At 43.0% G+C, this 20,448-nt stretch overlaps 1 long non-coding RNA gene across 1 annotated transcript in view; it reads left to right on the top strand.

Annotated features, from left to right (window-relative positions):
- The window catches only part of LOC140717129 (uncharacterized), a 63,595-nt gene extending 52,781 nt beyond the window's left edge, over positions 1 to 10,814 (top strand). Inside the window, exons 8-9 of the long non-coding RNA XR_012096454.1 lie at positions 6,330 to 6,460; positions 9,300 to 10,814. This is a non-coding gene — a long non-coding RNA (uncharacterized lncRNA). The remainder of the gene's footprint in view (positions 1 to 6,329; positions 6,461 to 9,299) is intronic.
- Positions 10,815 to 20,448: the final 9,634 nt, after the last annotated feature.

Below are 20,448 nucleotides of genomic sequence, written 5' to 3'. Positions count from 1 at the left end.
TTGTGAGAGCTGGGCTTTGGGTAACTGATTGCTACCATATAGACAATGACATTTAACCCAAAGTACCACAGATTATCTCATGATACACGATGGTCTTCATCAAAACAGAGACACAAGGGGCAGCAAATGCTGGGATGTGGAGTGCGAAAATAGGGAGAACCAGAGGTGCTCAGCAGGTCAGGCAGCATCCAAGGAGAGAAATGAATGGCTGAAATTTCGGGTTGAGATCATCCTGCTGGATATATTTGACCTGACCTGCTGAGTTCCTCCAGTGGCTCGATGCTGCACATGGTGAAAGGAGTCAATGTATGATTGTCATATATGATAAGAGTATTTCAGCTCCCTGCTCTCTCCGCTGCATCTTTTAACCTTCTCCACTTTACTCTCTGCTCCTGTCTAACTTTTCCTTTCACACCCTTATCCTTCAATCACCTCTTCTTCCCTCCCCAACATCTATGTCCATTTCTGGCCTCTTGCTCCCCACCCTCTGCCTTCTCATGCCACCTTCCAACCCCATTTCACCCTTGCCCTTCTGTCTGTCCTTCATTAGATTTCATAGAACATAAACCATAAGACGTAGAAGCAGAATTGGGCCATTTGGCCTATCAAACCTGCTGCACCATTCAATAGACAATAGGTGCAGAAGTAGATCATTCGGCCCTTCGAGCCTGCACCACCATTTTGAGATCATGGCTGATCATCTACTATCAATACCCGGTTCCTGCCTTGTCCACATATCCCTTGATTCCCCTATCCATAAGATACCTATCTAGCTCCTTCTTGAAAGCATCCAGAGAATTGGCTTCCACTACCTTCCGAGGCAGTGCATTCCAGACCCCCACAACTCTCTGGGAGAAGAAGTCCTAAATGACCTACCCCTTATTCTCAAACCATGCCCTCTGGTACTGGACTCTCCCAGCATCTGGAACATATTTCCTGCCTCTATCTTGTCCAATCCCTTAATAATCTTATATGTTGCAATCAGATCCCCTCTCAATCTCCTTAATTCCAGCGTGTACAAGCCCAGTCTCTCTAACCTCTCTGCGTAAGACAGTCCAGACATTCCAGGAATTAACCTCGTGAATCTACGCTGCACTTCCTCTACAGCCAGGATGTCCTTCCTTAACCCTGGAGAACAAAACTGTACACAATACTCCAGGTGTGGTCTCACCAGGGCTCTGTACAAATGCAAGAGGATTTCCTTGCTCTTGTACTCAATTCCCTTTGTAATAAAGGCCAACATTCCATTAGCCTTCTTCACTGCCTGTTGCACTTGCTCATTCACCTTCAAGGTGAATGAGGTGATGAACAAGGACTCCTAGATCTCTTTGTATTTCTTCCTTACCTAACTCTACACCGTTCAGATAATAATCTGCCTTCCTGTTCTTACTCCCAAAGTGGATAACCTCACACTTATTCACATTAAACGCCATCTGCCAAGTATCTGCCCACTCACACAGCCTATCCAAGTCACCCTGAATTCTCCTAACATCCTCATCACGTCACACTGCCACCCAGCTTAGTATCATCAGCAAATTTGCTGATGTTATTTTCTATGCCTTCATCCAAATCGTTGACGTAAATTGTAAAAAGCTGTGGTCCCAATACCGAGCCCTGTGGCACCCCACTAGTCACCACCTGCCACTCCGAGAAACACCCATTCACCGCTACCCTTTGCTTTCTATCTGCCAACCAGTTTTCTATCCATGTCAATGTCTTCCCCCCGATGCCCTGAGCTTTGATTTTACCCACCAATCTCCTATGTGGGACCTTATCAAATGCCTTCTGAAAATCGAGGTACACTACATCCACTGGATCTCCCCCATCTAACATCCTGGTTGCATCCTCGAAAAACTCCAACAGATTAGTCAAGCATGATTTACCCTTGGTAAATCCATGCTGGCTCGGCCCAATCCTATCACTGCTATCTAGATATGCCACTATTTCATCCTTAATAATGGACTCTAGCATCTTCCCCACCACCAATGTCAGGCTGACAGGTCGATAGTTCTCTGTTTTCTCCCTCCCTCCTTTCTTAAAAAGTGGGATAACATTAGCCATTCTCCAATCCTCAGGAACTGATCCTGAATCTAAGGAACATTGGAAAATGATTACCAATGCATCCGCAATCTCCAGGGCCACCTCCTTTAGTACCCTAGGATGCAGACCATCTGGACCTGGGGATTTGTCAGCCTTCAGTCCCATCAGTCTACTCATCACCATTTCCTTCCTAATGTCAATCTGTTTCATTTCCTCCGTTACCCTATGACCTTGGCCCATCCAAACATCTGGGAGATTGCTTGTGTCTTCCTTAGTGAAAACAGATCTAAAGTACTCATTAAATTCTTCTGCCATTTCTCTGTTTCCCATAACAATTTCACCCAATTCATTCTTCAAGGGCCCAACATTGTTCTTAACTATCTTCTTTCTCTTCACATACCTAAAAAAGCTTTTGCTATCCTCCTTTATATTCTTGGCTAGCTTGCGTTCGTACCTCATTTTTTCTTCCCGTATTGTCTTTTTAGTTAAGTTCTGTTGTTCCTTAAAAACTTCCCAATCATCTGTCCTCCCACTCATCTTAGCTCTGTCATACTTCCTTTTTTTTTAATGCTATGCAATCTCTGACTTCCTTTGTCAACCACTGTGGCCCCTTTCCCCCCTTTGAATCCTTCCTTCTCTGGGGGATGAACTGATTTTGCACCTTGTGCATTATTCCCAAGAATACCTGCCATTGCTGTTCCACTGTCTTTTCTGCTAGGCTATCCCTCCAGTCAACTTTGGCCAGCTCCTCCCTCATGGCTCCATAGTTTCCCCTGTTCAACTGCAACACTGACACCTCCGAGCTGCCCTTATCCTTCTCAAATTGCAGATAAAAACATCATATTATGATCACTACCTCCTAATGGCTCCTTTACTTCAAGATCGCTTATGAAATCCTGTTCATTACATAACACTAAATCCAGAATAGTCTTGTCCCTGGTCGACTCTCGTACAAGCTGTTCCAAGAATGCATCCCGTAGGCACTCTACAAACTCCCTATCCTGTGGTCCAGCACCAACCTGATTCTCCCAGTTCACCTGCATGTTGAAATCCCCCATAACTACTGCGACATTACCTTTGCCACATGCCAATGTTAACTCCCTATTCAACTTGCACCCAATATCCATGCTACTGTTTGGTGGCCTGTAGACAACACCCATTGGGGTCTTTTTGCCCTTACTGTTCCTCAATTCTATCCACACAGACTCTACTTCTCCTGACCCTATGTCCCCCCTTGCAAAGGACTGAATCTCATTCCTCACCAACAGGGCCACCCCACCCCCTCTGCCCACATTTCTGTCCCTACGATAGCACGTATACCCTTGTACATTCATTTCCCAGGTCTGATCTCCCTGCAGCCATGTCTCGGTTATCCCAACAACATCATAGTTACCCATTCGCACCTGTGCTCAAGCTCATCCGCCTTATTTCTGACACTTCGTGCATTCAGATATAGAATTTTTAGCCCATTTCTCCTCTCTCTGTTTGAATCGCTGCCTATTGTGCTTAACCCAGCTCCCCGAACTCCCATCGGGCTATACGCCCCTAGAATTTTGTTGTCCTTCCTAAATTTACTTATTCTTTCAACACATTTAACTCCATGTTCCGTCAGACCATCCCTCTGTACATGTGTCCTCCTTATCACTTGTTCCGCCTCACCTTTCTCTACTACACACTTAATATTCCGGAACCGTGTAGTCCCCACCTGTCCTTTATTCTTCTTCTCGCTATCCTCTCTCACATTCTGGATCCCCGTCCCCTGCAAATTTAGTTTAACCCCCCCCCCCCAAGAAGCACTAGCAAAGTTCCCTGCAAGAATGTTAGTACCGCTCCAGTTCAGGTGTAAACCGTCCCTTCGGAACAGATCCCACCTTCCCTGGAACAGAGCCCAATTATCTACAAACCTGAAGCCCTCCCTCCTGCACCATCCTCTCAGCCACGTATTAATCATGATTCCATCATGGCTGATTTATGATTCCTCTCATCCCCATTATTGTGACTTCCTCCTGTAACCTTTAATTCCCAAGTGAATCAAGAACCAATCAAACGATACTTTAAATGTACCCAGTGACTTTACCTGCAGTGTTATCTGTGGCAGTCAATCCCACAGATTCACTACCCACTGACTGAAGATATTTATGCTCATCTCTGTTATAAATGAACGGACATCTTTTCTGAGGCTGTTCCCTCAGGTTCAAGAGTCTCTGCTACAGGAAACATCCTCTCAACATCAACACTATGTAGGCCATTCAATATTTGATGTTCTAATGAGATCCCCTCATTCTTCTCAACTCCTGCGAGTACAGGCCCAGCACCATCAAACGCTTCTCATATGTGAATGCTCTGCTCCCGGAATCATCCTGTTGAGACTCCTCTGGACACCTGCGTAGAAAATAGAACATTGCAGCCGGCCCTTCGACCCACAATGTTGTGCCAACTTTTTAATCTACTCAAAAGCTTCCAATTTTCACTCACTCTCTTCCTCACTTGTATCTGTTGTGCAGAGGATATTTAACAGGTTGCTGCTTGGACTTGTTCAGCCTATCCACATATTGTCTTCTGTGGACAGGATGAGTGAGCTGGGGTTTTCTCTTAGAAGCGAAGAAGCATGAGAGGTGATTTGATAAACGTTTAGAAGATCATAACAGGCATAGATTGAGTTGATACTCAGAGACTTTTTCCCAGGTCGTAAATGGGGTTAGCAAGTGGAGTAACTTTAGGTGCTTGGGGAGATAGAAAAGATAAGAAAGGTTTTTTTTTACAGAGACTGGTAGATGCATGTAAACACCCCACAGGTGGAGGTATAGGCAGATACATTAGGTACCTCCTATCCCCGTTATATGCGAGGGATACGTTCCTTGCAGTCAACGCATAGTATGGAAAACGCATTATATGAACAATTATTTTAATGCAGAAAATAGGAATGCATTATGGAGGGCTTCCTAAATATGTTTTATTTGTAATTTATTCACATTTTTATACCAATACAACAGAAAAGTAGTACCACAGGGCAATATTCATATTATATTTCATCAATTTAAGGTAATATTCAAGATAATAAATCATAGAAAGTTAACATACTAGGGTGTACAGAACTCACCAACAGTGGTAGGTGTGTAGGCTCCTTGAGATGAGTGGTTGTGAAGTGGTGTTGGGCAGCTGTACATGGTGGATGGTTGTGGGTTGTCAGGATCATCAAGGACAACAAGGAGTGAAGGAAGAGTCCATCCGTCGGGTAATGGTAGAATGGTCTGACTTACCCGACAGAGGCAAAGACAAGACAAGCCACATTCCTCCTGCAGGGCAATGGCAGAACGGCCAGACTTACTCCACGGGGCAAGGACAGGAAGAGACAAACACCGAAGAACGACAGACAGTTCCATCTCTGCATCGGGGTTGTTCTGAGTCACAGTTACGGCCAGCAACCTTGGCTGGCTACAGAAACAACCGGATCCCTACCTGGCTCGGAGTGGCTGACGGCCACCCAGCTGGCCCGGGAAACGGCCAAATCCATACCGCAATGACAGCTCCGACTACTGACACCACGGTTCCAAGAAGCAATGGTTCTCCAACGCAGCCTAAAGATGGCAAGTGGCTTTTCTAGTCTTCCACCAGCCAATTGCTCCCAGGGAATCTTGACAAGACAACTCCCCAACCACACTCAATCCCAGGGCCACTTATAATCCCAGCCCCAAGATGAGCATTAGGTGGTTATGATTAAGTTCAACCAAACCAAGGAACAGCCGGAGGACCTGGAGTCCGGAGTCCGCGGACCGGACCATGAACTGGAATGCAGACTTCGGACCAGACCATGACAGAAGTAAGCTGCAGAGAGTTATAAAATTAGCCAGCTCCATCATGGGTACTAGCCTCCGTAGTATCTCAGGCATCTTCAGGGAGCAGTGCCTCAAAAAGGCAGCATCTATCATTAAGGACCCGCACCAACCTTGATGTGCCCTCTTCTCACTGTTACCATCAGGAAGAAGGTACAGAACCCTGAAGGCACACACTCAGCAATTCAGAACAGCTTATTTCTTTCTGCCATCCGATTTTTAAATGGATATTGAACCCATGAACACTACCTCAATTTTTTTATGCTTGTTTTTGCCCTACTTATTTGTTTTAACTATTCGGTATACATCTTTATACTTACTATAATTCAGTTTATTTTTATATTATGCTTTGCATTGTACTGCTGCCATAAAGTTAACAAATTTCATGATGTACGTCAATAATCGAAACCTGATTCTGAGTACTGTGAGCAGATTTGTGATTCTTGGATCCCTCAGGGCCTCAGACGTTACGGGGAGGACGCCGGAAAACGGGATTGAAAGAGAAAATAAATCAGCCATTGCTGAATGGCAGAGCAGAGACAGTGGGCCATATGGCCCAATTCTGCTCCTCTGTCTTTCAGGAGAAGGTGAGAACATTTTGGGTGTTGCATTATGTCAAAGCTGCAGTCAATTTTATTGTCACCTGCACGTCATGTATACAGAGATGCAGTGAAAAACTTGCAGCCGTTTCACAGCCACATCACATCAGATAAGCAACATTCACAGGAAGGGCTTAAACATAATTTATACACAATTCTTATAAGAAAGAAGAATTCGAACAAAATAAAGTAAAATTTAGTGCAAAGTTACCGAAGTGGTCTTTGTATTGTTATACTAAGGGTTGTATCAATTCGTTCAAGAACCAAATGGTTGAAGGGAAGTAGCTGTTTGTGAACCTGGTGGTGTGCGACTTCAGGCTTTTGGACCTCCTGCCCAGTGGTCTTAGTGACTTGATGGTGGGGCTCTTTCCTGATGGAATTTGCATTCTTGGGGCAGCATCTCCTGTATATATGACTGAAGGTGGGAGAGGGATGTGTTTGTGTTGTCTCAGGCAGAGCCCACCACTCTCTGCAGCTTCTCACATTCTTGCACGTTTGAATTGTCATACCAGACTATGATGGAATGAGTCAGGGCAGTTTCATTATTACATCTGCTTATTACAGAAAACTCTTTGGTGCCAGTCCAAACCTCCTTAAACTCCCAGGCAATTAAAGATACTGGCATGATTTCCTTGTTATTGCATCTATGTGCTAGGCTCAGGCAGGTCACGACGGAGGAGCTTAACAGCTCAGATTTAATGGAAGAGATAAGAGACTTAACTATCTGCGGTGGCGTGGAGGAGGCTTTGAGGAAATCAAATGATTTGTTTCTAAATAGTAAAGGTGTTGATGAAGGGTTGATTATTTTCTTAGTGCATTCAGTTGCACATCAAGAAATTAGAGCATAAGCCCATTCAGCCCATTGCTTCCTGCTAGTATTTGTGCTCCATATGAATCTCCTCGCTTCTTACCTGCATGCCCTCCAAATGATTTCTCCAGCCTCCCAATTCTTTAACGTATGGAATGCGGAGCAGACTCAGTGAGCAAATAGCCTAATTCTCCTCCTATGGTTTATGGTATTATGAAGGGCATTCTAACTGATTGCATCACTGTCTTGCTATGGGTGAGCCACTGCACAGGAAAAAAAATTGCTGATGGTCTTAAAGTTAACCAGCTCCATTATGGACGACTTCAAAATTCAATGCCTCAAAAAGGCAGCACCCACCATTAAAAACATCACCACCTAGGATATGTCTTATTTGCATTACTGCCATCAGGGAGGAAGTACAGGAGCCTGAAGACACACACTGAACTTTTTAGGTGCAGTTTCTACATCCTCTGCAATTAGATTTCTGAACTGTCTATGAACCCATGAACACAGCTTCAATATTTTTGCTCTGTTTTGCACTACTTATTTATTTCTTTTTGTAGTTTGTATTGTGATTCCAGTGGAATGTTGTTTCATGTGCACAGTTGAATGACAATAAACTAGTACTTGAATTTGATCATTTGTAAATGTAAGTACATCAAGGTAGTACAAAGAGAAAAACAATAACAGAATATAGAATGTGGTTACAGAGTAAGTGCAGTGAAGGTAGAAAATAGGGTGAAAGGGTCACGACAAATAAGATTGTCATCTCCATCATACAAGCTCCATTCAAGAATCCTATATAATATAGAACATGAGACATTAAAGCACAATACAGTTCCTTTGTTGTGTTGACCTTTTATCCCAGTCTAAGTTCAATCGAACTCTTCCCTTCACATAGATTCAATTTTTTCTATCTTCCATGTGCCTGTCTAGGTGTTTCTAAAATGCCTCTGAAGTATTTAACTCTTCCAAGAACACATGGCAGAATGTTCCATGCACCCACCCACTGCTCTCTGTGGCATTCCTCCTCTTCCTTCCTTCAATCAACTTAAAGTTTGTATTCGTCTCTTCCACTCTGGGAAAATGTCTCTGCCTATAAATACTCAACTATGCCTCTATTATCTTGTACACATCTATCAAGTCACCTCTCATCCTCCTTCACTTCAAAGAGAAAGGTCCTGCTTGCACAACCTTTCTTCCTGAAAAGTGCCCTCCAGTCCAGGCAGCATCCTGATAAATCTCTCTGCTCCATCTCTAAAGCTTCCACATCCTTCCTGTAATGAGGTCACCAGAAATGTGACAGTGGGATAGGAGCTGTCCTTAACCTGGTACTTCATGATTTCAAGCTTTTTTTATCTTGATGGGAACATGGATAAAGGTGAATGTTTGGGGTGAGAGAAGTCTTTGAATATACTGTGTCTTTTGATGTACATGTCAGACAATCTGAAGGTGAGGCAGCTCTGTATGGAGAGAATAAAGAGCTGACATTTCAGGCTGAGATCTTACATCAGGACTCCTAATAAAGGGTCTCAGCTGGAAACATTGACTCTTCATTCCTCTCCATAGATGCTTCCTGACCTGCTGAGTCCCCCCAGCATTTTAGGGCATCATGGTAGTGTAGCAGTTGGCACGACACTATTGCAGCTCAGGGCATCAGTGTTTGGAGTTCAATTCCGGCACCGTCTACAAGGAATTTGTACTTTCTCCCTATGCCCAGGAGGGTTTCCTCTGAGTGCTCCAGTTTCCTCCCACAATCCAAAGACGTACTGATGAGTAGGTTAATTAGTCATTGTAAATATCCTGTGATTATACCGGTGTGAAATAGGTGGATTGCATTGTGGAGTGGTTCTTTGGGCTGGAAGGGCCTTGTCCACACTGTATTTCTTAATGAAAAAATGAATAACATATTGTGTGTTACTCCAGTATCTGCAATACATCTTGTTTTTTATGTACCTGAATCTGAATCTCTTCTTATTTTTGTTGTTCTTTTACTCCCTGCCCCCCAAACCCCTGTAGTCTGGATCAGTGACATCCAGCAGTTGAGGCCAGGTCACCATTCAATGGGCATATAGCAGAATGCCATGGAAATGCCCACCAACTGCTGTTTCACCGCCATCTTTAAAGGCAGGAACCTGGATCTGGTGGCCACTGACACCAAGGAGGCTTGGCAATGGATCTATAGCCTCACCAAACTCAAGAAGAGTGATTCCAGCATGAACAAGAGGGAGTGACTGGATTAGTATCATTCACATTGTGTGCCGGGGGTGCACCAAGGAGAGAGCATGTCACTTTGTCCATTATGTTCTCTGACAGCAGCCCCTAAGTCTGCCCCCACCCTGTGTAGAAGGTCAAGGGCGGCAGACACATGGGAATCACCTCCCCCGCCTGCCAAGTCACATTTCTCGATGTAAGACCATAAGATAGTAGTTGTCAGTATTTATTTACAATCAACATTTATGTTTTAACAGATTATAGGTACTATGGTACATATTGGTATTTTATAGAACTGTGTAAAATATTCAACTAGCAACAGAGAAATACTTCATATTGTTACATTAGGTATTTAGTGAGATCCTTGTGCAACTTGTTGCAACTTGGTTGAAAGTAATCTGTTAAGAACCCCAGTTTCAACACCTGGGATAGGACGTGATGTACTGGGAATCTGTGTGTAATGTACTCCAGTATCAATTCTTGGGACAGTATGTGATGTACTGGAAATCTGTGTGTAATGTACTCCAGTATCAATTCTTGGGACAGTATGTGATGTACTGGGAATCTGTGTGTTAAGAACCCCAGTTTCAACACCTGGTACAGTATGTGATGTACTGGGAATCTGTGTGTTAAGAACCCCAGTTTCAACACCTGGGACAGGACGTGATGTACTGGGAATCTGTGTGTAATGTACTCCAGTATCAGTTCTTGGGACAGTATGTGATGTACTGGGAATCTGTGACTTTGTTTCTTGTAGTGTCATGCAATGACCTCCCCCCAACAGTATAAAAGTAGCCACGCAGATTGCTCCAGAGACACTTTGGTGGAGAGTCATTGTGTTTGGACAGCAGAGTCGTTAGTGAGAGTGAAGATTGCAAGCTTCGATCGAACCAAAAGGGAGTGCGTAGTCGATAATGCTGTGCATTTTGGAGGTGACTGACATTTCGTAATCCAAATGTGGATTTTTGGCACCCACTTTGGTGACCCCTGCGAAGTCTCGGGTGTGTGGTGACCAGTCCTGGAAAAGGGGCTTCTCATGTCAGTTACGTGGTGAAATTCTCACTTTTTGTAGACTCTTCGAAACAGACTCTGTTAAGAATTGTTTCTAAGTTTAACCGTTTGGGATAGAAACATAGCGCTGTTAACTTCATTTTAAGTTAGTCGCTTGTTTAATTTTCCATGTTTCTGCTTGAGTGTTAATAAACTTAGTTGTTTTGCAATAATACCCTGACTTCGTTCCACATCTATTATTGCTGGTTCCACGTAACAAATCGAAGATCACCTCTTTTCACAACATCAAGATAGTTATGGGATTTTAATTGCAGGTGAAGAGATTGACTAAAAACCCATTCAACTAGATAAAAGATGAGAAATCTAATTAAAATCATTTTTGCTTTCTCCCAGAACTGTGGAAAACTACTGTCAATATTGCTAGTTATCCAGAAATTTTGTCTGCTGTTTCAATTTTGCTTGGGTTGTTACGTCACTCTGCAACTTGATAAGACTTTCTTGCAATGTGATATCAATATCATACACATTCTCCCCAAATGGATCCAATTTGGTACATGCATCTCCAGCAGGTCTGTGAACTGAAATCACATAGCAGCTTGCGATGGTTTCAAATGATCAAGAGATACAACGGATCATCATCTTGCAATTCTATTCTGAATGGCCAGTGAAAGAAATTGCATAAACTTGCAACATCCAATATTGCTGCTGAAATTTCCCAAGGAAAGCCTCTTTGCATGATATGCGATCGAAGTTTTTTCCTCGTCACTGTTTGCTTAATAAACTCATTTTTTTCAAATATATCTTAAAGGTGAAGTACGTCAGACTCGGCAGCAACAATTTGTTCTTTGAGCTGCTTATCATTTAGAAATGCTACAATACTTCATGCAACAAAGCGAGGAGGACATTTACATTGTGATAACCATCAGACCACTCTATACATTAGAAGCTGTTCAACATCTTCATTTTCTTCACAAAGTTGTTGAGAAAGGTGATCTTGAAATGCGATTGATTTGAAGTTGACAGCCATTATCATAGCAGCCAGGGTGTCATGCAAATGTCTTCCCAATATTTTTGCAACCGAATGCTGATGGTGGATGACACAGAGTATGCAAAAATATCAAGAACAGCATTCTTATATGAACAATGAATTCGCTGTATCTTCTTCCCATAGACGCACCACCAGATGCACTAGCCATTATAATTTCCAGTGGAATATTGTTTTCCAAGAAATAGTTCTTGACTTTTTCAAAGATACTCACTTTTTGTATCTGTCTTAAGCTTTCCGGCAAAAAGTCATTCCTCACTAGTATAATCTCACATGAAAAAGTATCAGTTTCAAATATGCATATAAAAATAAGACTGGCTTTTCAAAGGTACAATTTAATGTCAGAGAAATGTATACAATATACATCCTGAAATGCTTTTTCTTCACAACCATTCACGAAAACAGGAGTGCCCCAAAGAATGAATGACAGTTAAATGTTAGAACCCCAAAGTCCCTCCCAGCTCCTGTCCCTTCTTCCCGCGCGTAAGCGCAGCGAGCAACAATCCCCCTCCCCAGGCAAAACAAAGCGCACCCGCTACCAGTACTCAAGCGTGAGCAAAGCAATAGCAAAAACACAGACTTGCAGTTACCTCAAAGACTATATTGTTCACCTGATAGTTCGACATGCTGCAGATGCTCTCTCTCCTAATAAGGCAGAAAGAGGTGACTCCATTTTCCAACGAGCGGGGAGACATAACAAACAACTCGCTGGTTTACGATCTTAAAAGTCCGTTACGTCGCTGTCTTGTCTTGTCCATACTGCACCAACTGCTGCCGCTGGGCTATAAACATACAGTCCCTCATGCATACAGTTGTATTTAAATTGCGGTGTTTTAAGAGCAGCAACTTGAAGGTTTTACTATCAGCAGCAGATTTAATGTGTGGCGGCAGTGAGTTCCAAACCCGTAATGGTCCTAGGGTACAGCGAGTAGCGGTAGCAGTCCTTGTTGGTCTGGATGGTCTTGTAGTTCAGGGATTGGTTTTGTCAGGTTGCTGGTCTGTTGTTCTGGTTGCACAAAAGGTGACTAATGTTGGATGGTGTTAATGAATGAGTTTCCTTGTAAATTGTAAGTCTGGCTATTGTGCGGCACCTTTGGAGGGTATCCCATTTGAGGTCGAAAAGCATACCTGTAACGTTACCGGTCTTTCTTTTTTCGAGCTCTGTGCCTGAAGATCGTAAAGATCCCGGCACACAGCAGATGTTCCGACAACCCCAACAACACACGGGTCTCCTGTGGTGACACCGTCCCTTGATTCGCCCGTCTCCAGTTACTCGAGATCCCAGGCTTCTGAATCCGTGCCGAAATCTGAGGCCAAGCCTTTGGCATGCTGAATAGCGGTTGATTGTGGAACCCCGAGAGCGGGTCCCATTCCCGCAAAGAACTGTAGTTAGCGTGTAACTTCAGGTTAGGGTCTTCTAAACAACCCTGAAAGGGGAAAATAGAGATATTAAAGGTGGAAATAGAACTGTTTTCGAAGATGTAAGCAAAGGAGTCGCCGTTGGGCAGTTCATAGATACATGTCAAATATTTTTTAAAATGGCACAACATATTTAAATTCTGTTGCAATAAAGGGTGTGTACTCGTCAAGAAAAGTGAATTGAACTTGTTTTCAAAATACGGTAAGTAGCAGAGGTAATGTAAGTTGTATTGGTAGATAGTGATGTAGTGATAGACTTCTTGCGTTCCTGACTCTGCGGTTTCGCTGTTACTGGCAGATGACCCCACTGAATTACTGCATGCAGCCTTCATAAACGAGAAAATCTGCAGATGCTGGAAATTCAAGCAACACACGCAAAATTCTGGCCAGGCAGCGACTATGGGAAAGAGTCATGAGGAAGGGTCTCTGCACGAAACGTTGATTATACTCTTCCATGGATGCTGCTTGGTCAGCTGAGTTCCACCAGCATTTTGTGTGTGTTGATTGCAGCCTTCAAGTAACATTTTATAAGTATAACAAGCATGGGCACCAGTCTCCTGCTTCAGACTTGCTGACTGACCTTGCTGCAGACAGCTCTGTGAGGTAATATTCATGGCCCATTCATGAATCTGATGGTGAAGTGGAAAAGCTGTTCCTAAAATGTTGAATGTGGGTCTTCAGTCTCAAGTACCTTTTCCCTGATGGTAGCAATGTGAAGAGGACAAATTCTGAGTGACGGGGGGTGGGGGTGGGGGGTTCCTTAATGACAACAGCCGCCTTTTGATGAAGTCCTTGATGACAAGGAAGCTAGTGCCCATTATGAAGTTTACAAACATCTGTTGCTTTACCCAATCTTGTGCAATTGCACCTCCGTACATGAAGTTTATGCAGCCAGTCAAAATGCACGGTACATGATACATCAGTAGAAATATGCTAGAGTCTTTGGTGACATGCTCTGTGCCACAGTGTAGTTAATGAGGTGTTTGATGCAGAAGAACAGGCCCTTCGGCCCAGCACACCTATGCTGACCATGATGCCGACCTTATTAACAGGCAGGGAATAGACCAGCTCCCTGATCTGTTCACGTGTCTTGTCTAAAGCCACTGACTCTGCTTCCATCACCTACTCTGCCAGCAGCAGGTTCCTCAAGCCTACCACTTGTTTTGCCAGAAAAAAAACTTGCTTTGCACATATCTTTTAAACCCCCTCAACTCATCTTAAAGCTATGCCCCCGGGGAAAGAAAGATTCTGATTATTTGAAGAAAAGGTTGGTTTTATTTGTCAGATGTACATCAAAGCATACGATGCAATGCGTACTTTGCATCAACAGCTAACATAGTATGAGGGAGTACACTTGCTGCACGATTTCAAGTGTAATAACATTGCTCCTATAGTCGGGTGTACGCAATACTTCAAATGTGGTCCTCCTAAAATTTAGTATGGTTTGAATATGACATCCCACCTACTGTGCTCAATATCCTGCCAATGAAGTCAAATGGCTACCTGTGTTGCCTTTCAAGGAATTAGTGACTTGCACCTCCAGGTGCTCTGTTCTCCAACACTCCCCAGGACCCACACTGAGATCCTCCAATACCTTTTTCCCAGAGTAGCAATGGCTCATACAAGAGGATGTAACTCTAAAGTGATGTTCGAAGTAGGTTCTTTACACAGAGTGAGACAGGCACATGGAATACCCTCCCTAGAGTGTTGGTAGAGGCAGGTACATTAGCTACATTTAAAATAGACACATGATGGATAAAAAAAATGGAGGGCTATGTGGAAGGGAAAGGGTTAGATCCATCTTGGAGTAGGTTGAAATCATGGGCCAAATACATACACGACATACAAAATAACACCAACAATGATTTGCCACAGGGGTGCCTTTCTTCAGTGAACTACCACACCCAGACAAAGTAAACACACACGTGGTATTCACAAAGGTTTTCCCTCACCAGAGAACCCACTCCTGTGGATTAACTATGTGACAATTACACTTTCGTAGCCGAATGGAAACAAACTCACCCTTACGGGCTATTTAGAGAGAGAGTCCAAACAGTGATCTCCTTGTCACTAGGTTTCTTCTGTTCCAAACCTTCCTCTCCTCTCTTCTCTTCCTGCAAACTTGTTCTAGTAGCAGAAACTTGTGAGAGTCATTTATCAATACTCAGTATCGATCTTGGCTCACCCCTTTTGGGTTACTGAAAGTTTAAACCAGTGACCGACTCACTGGTGTCTTTCATTGACCAAATCCATCTTGACTCTAACTGTGTCTTTCTGTGTGTGCTTGTATATTCAAAACAAGCTGCAGGAAAAACGTAAACAAGCTGCAAAGAAACCATAACATCGATTGTCCATCAAATAACTCCACCTCTCTTCACCACAACAACTCAGAAGCAGGCAGTGTCCTTGCATAAATCCAAACACACTGTAGTCAGTAGAAATCCAATAGAGCAAAAGTCAGTCTCAGTTCTTTTGGCATTTTAAAGTGACAGACCACAGAAAAAATGAACCCTAGGGGTACATAACAGATGAGCAGTGGACCACAGGGGTCTACTTTCATTAATCAGTTTGGAGGAGAATGTAGATAGCATGCTTAGAAGTTTGTGGATAACACGAAATTTGGTATTTTAGTAGTCAGCGACAAAGGTTATCGAAGTTTACAAAGGGATCTTGATCAACTTGTCAAGTGTGCAAGGAGTGGCATGTAAAGTTTAGTTTAGAGATCCATTTTAGTAAGACAAACTAGGGCAGGACTTCCACTGTAAATGAGGAGCCCTGGGGAGCATTGTAGAACTGTAAGACCTAGAGGTGCAGGTGGATTGTTCCTTGAAGTGGTAACATGGGTAGATGGGGTGGTGAAAAAGGCATTTGGTAGGCTGGTTTTCATCAGTCAGGGTATTGAATCCAGCAGTCAAGATGCCATGTTACAGCATAGAAACATAGAAAGCCTACAGCACAATACAGGCCCTTCAGCCCACAGTGCTGTGCTGAACATGTACTTAACTTTAGAAATTTCCTAGGGTTACACATAGCCCTCTATTTTTCTAAACTCCATGTACCTATCTAGGAGTCTCTTAAAAGACCCTATTGTGTCCACCTCCACCACTGTAGCCGGCAGCCCATTCCACACACTCACTATTCTCTGCGTAAAAAACTTACCCCTGACATTTCTACTGTACCTACTTATAAGCACCTTAAAACTGTGCCCTCTCGTGTTAGCTATTTCAGCTCTGGGAAGAGGCCCCTGACTATCCACATGATCATTGCTTCTCATCATCTTATACACCTCTATCAGGTCACCTCTCATCCTCTGTTGCTCCAAGGAGAAAAGGCCAAGTTCACTCAATCTATTCTCATAAGGCATGCTCCCCAATCCAGGCAACATTCTTGTAAATCTCCTCTGCACCCTTTCTATAGTTTCCACATCCTTCCTGTAATGAGGTGACCAGAACAGAGTACAGTACTCCAAGTGGGGTCTGACCAGGGTCCCATATAGCTGCAACATTACCTCTCAGTTCTTGAACTGAATCCCATGGTTGATGAAGGCCAAAGCACCAAATGCCTTAACCACACAGCAGCTTTGAGTGTCCTATGGACACAGACCCCAATATCCCTCTGATCCCCTACAGTCAAGAGTCTTATCATTAATACTATATTCTGCCATCATATTTGACCTACCAAGATAAACCACTTCACACTTATCTGGGTTGAACTCCATCTGCCACTTCTCAGCCCAGTTTTGCATCCTATCGATGTCCCACTGTAACCTCTGACAGCCCTCCACACTATCCACAACATCCCCAACTTTTGTGTTATCAGCAAATTTACTAACTCATCCCTCCACTTCCTCATCCAGGTCATTTATAAGAAACATGAAGAGAAGGAGTCCCAGAACAGATCCCTGAGGCACACCACTGGTCACCAACCTCCATGCAGAACATGACCCGTCTATATCTATCCTGCCTTCTGTGGGCAAGCCAGTTCTGGATCCACAAAGCAAGGTCCCTTTGGATCCCATACCTCCTTACTTTCTCAATAAGCCTTGCATGGGGTACCTTATCAAATGCCTTGCTGAAATCCATATACACTACATCTACTGCTCTACCTTCATCAATGTGTTTAGCCACATCCTCAAAAAATTCAATCAGGCTCATAAGGCACGACCTGCCTTTGACAAAGCCATGCTGACTATTCCTAATCATATTATGCCTCTCCAAATGTTCATAGATATTGCCTCCCAGGATCTTCTCCATCAACTTAGCAACCACTGTGGTAAGACTTACTGGTCTATAATTTCCTGGGCTAGCTCTACTCCCTTTCTTGAATAAGGGAACAACATGGACAACCCTCCAATCCTTGGGAACCTCTCCTGTCCTCAATGATGATGCAAAGATCATCACCAGAGGCTCAGCAATCTCCTCCCTTGCTTCCCGCAGTAGCCTGGGGTACATCTTGGCCAGTCCCAGAGACTTATCCAACTTGATCCTTTCCAAAAGCTCCAGCACATCCTCTTTCTTAATGTCTATATACTATATTTTCAGCCCGTTTTAAGTCATCTCTACAATCACCAAGATCCTTTTCCGTAGTGAATACTGAAGCAAAGTATTCATTAAGTACCTCCACCATCTCCTCCAGTTCCATACACACTTTTCCACTGTCACACTTGATTGGTCCTATTCTCTCACATCTCATTCTCTTGCTCTTCAGCATGGTAGCAAACCAGTTAGCTTATACGCCATGGTAGCATAACAGTATTAGAGTGCCAGCAGCCCTGGTTTAATTGTGCTGCTGTCTATAAGGAATTTGCATATTCTCCCTGTGACTGCATGGGTTTCCTTCAAGTGCTCCCGTTTCCTCCCATATTCCAAAATACCGATGGGTTAGAAAGTTAGTTATATGTGTGTGATTGGTCAGTGCGGACTTGTTGGGCTGCAAGAGCAAATTACTGTGCAGTATATCTAAATTTAAAAAATTAAAAACCTGTAGAAGATGTTGTTAAAACAACATTTGGAGTACTGTGCACAGTTACAGTCATCCTGCTATGAGAAAGAGATCATTAAACTGAAATAACAAGGATGCTAGAGGGACAGGGATTGGAGAGTTGGAATTATAAGGAAAGGCTGGATAGGCTATGACAGTTTTTTTGCTTGGAGCACAAGAGGCTGGTGGGGGGGGTGTGATCTTACAGATGTTTATAATGTCATGAGGTCAGCTTTTCACATGAGGAGGGGGAGAAGGTGATTATATGAATGAGCTACCAGAGGAAGTGGCAGAGGTGGTTACCATAACATTTTAAAGATATCTGAAAAGTAACATGGATTGGAAAGTTTTAGAAGGACAGGCAATTGCAGGCAAATGGGATGGGCATCATGGTTGCCATGGACCAACTGGGCAGAAAGGCCTGTTTGTGTGCTGTATGACACCATGACTTCAATCTGCAGTCTACCCTCCCAATCTTCCCCCCCCCCCCACGAACACGATTGATTGGTACTCAGTCTTCCTTACTTAGTTCCAGTAGATGGTGGATTTGGTTTATTATTGCCCCATGTACCAAGACACAATGAAAAGCTTGTCTTGCACACTTCATACAGATCAAGTCATTACACAGTGTATTGGGGTACACAAGGTAAAATAATAACAGAATGCAGAATAAAGTGCAACTGCTACAGAGATAGAGCACTGCATGTAAACAATAAGGTGCAAGATCGTAGTAAGGTAAACCGTGAGGTCAAGATTCCATCTACATTACAGCACAGTACAGACCATTCAACCCATGTTGTTACGACGATCTTTTAAACTGCTCTAAGATCCAACTAACTCTACCCTCCTACACAGCTCTCAAATTTTCTCTCATTTGTGTGCCTATCTAAGGCCAATCACATGATGATTTTATCTCACTGCTGTCATCAGGAAGAAGGTACAGGAACTCCAGGGCCCACACAACCAGTTCAGGAACCGTTATTAACCATGAACCATCATTATTATCAACCAGCAATCTCTTGAATCACTGGGGATAATTTCACTCAACTTCACTTGCCCCATTACTGAAATGCTTCCACAACCTAATTTCAAGGCCTCTTCATTTCATCTTCTTACTAATTGCTTGTTTGTTTGTTCATATATAATAATAATTATTATTGTATTTTTATATTTACTTGCCCCAAGCTGGTAAAAACTGAGGCAAGCACGCTTATTTCTCAATTGCTAGGAACTTTCAGATTATGCTAGTGGTGTTTAGTATTGTGACTTTTTGGAGATTTACATAAATATTGTTGTATTGGCGTGATTGTTTAACACTACTGTGTAGTGTCTTTGGGATGATAGCATTCGTAGGTATATTTATTGGGACAAAGCATACCTGTTCATTTTCCATAGTCAATCAATTTCCTCTTTTAATTCTGCATGTTTCTTCTGCTTATCACTTACTAATTTCTGTGTGTTATGTGTGTTCAGAATGGTATGTCTGTAAGTGAGTTGTTCTTCCTTGTTTATCATATATAATATCCAGATGGATTGTCCTCTCTGTAATAATGGATCAGTCATAATATGATTTGTGGGACTCTGACTGTAAAACTGGGTCAAGCTTGTATTTATAATAAGGGACAGAGTCTTTTATCAGTTTCCATTTTAAAGCAAGGTTTTGGTGAATAATGTTCGGCAGTTGATTGTGCCTGTGTAAGTAATCAGAACCAAAATCAGAATGAGGATGAACATCACCGGTATATGTCGAGAAACTTGTTAACTTTGCAGCAGCAATACAATGCAACACGTAACCATATAGTAGGTATAAATATGTATATACCAAATGGTTAAAGTAAATAAGTAGTGCAAAAACATAGAAAAGTTATGATGTCTATTCAGAAATCAGTTGGCAGAGGGAAATAAGCTGTCCCTGAGTCAGTCTTCTGTACTTCCTTCCTGATGGTAACAATAAGAAGAGGGCATGTCCTGGGTGGTGGGGGTACTTAATGATGGATACCGCCTTTCTGAGGCACCACTCCTTGAAGATGTTTTGGATACTATAGGGGCTAGTAATTTGATCACTCTCTGCATGTCACTCTTTGATCCTATGCAGTAGCCACCCCCCCACCCCCCACCCCGCCATTACCAGATGAAGAATGAAGATGCAGCCAATTGGAGTGTTCTCCACAGGACAAATGTAGAAATTTTCAAGAACTTTAGGTGACATTCCAAATCTTAAACTCTGAATGAAATATGGCCACTGGCTTGCCTTCTAACTAGCTGCATCAATCAATAGGCTGGGACCTGGTTAACTCCTCACAGATATTAACACCCAGGAACTTGAAATTACTCACCCTCTTCACTTCTGTTCCCTCTATAAGAACTGGTGTGTTTTTCCTTGTCTTACCCGTTCTGAAGTCCACAATCAGCTCTTTGATCTTATTGATATTGAGTGCATGTTTGTTGCAGCAACATCACTCAACTATCTGGTATATCTCGTTCCCACATGCCCTTTTG

The sequence above is a fragment of the Hemitrygon akajei genome, chromosome 27, assembly GCF_048418815.1.
Source record: "Hemitrygon akajei chromosome 27, sHemAka1.3, whole genome shotgun sequence".
Classification (NCBI taxonomy): Eukaryota; Metazoa; Chordata; class Chondrichthyes; order Myliobatiformes; family Dasyatidae; genus Hemitrygon; species Hemitrygon akajei.
This window is presented reverse-complemented; position numbering and strand designations above follow the sequence as displayed.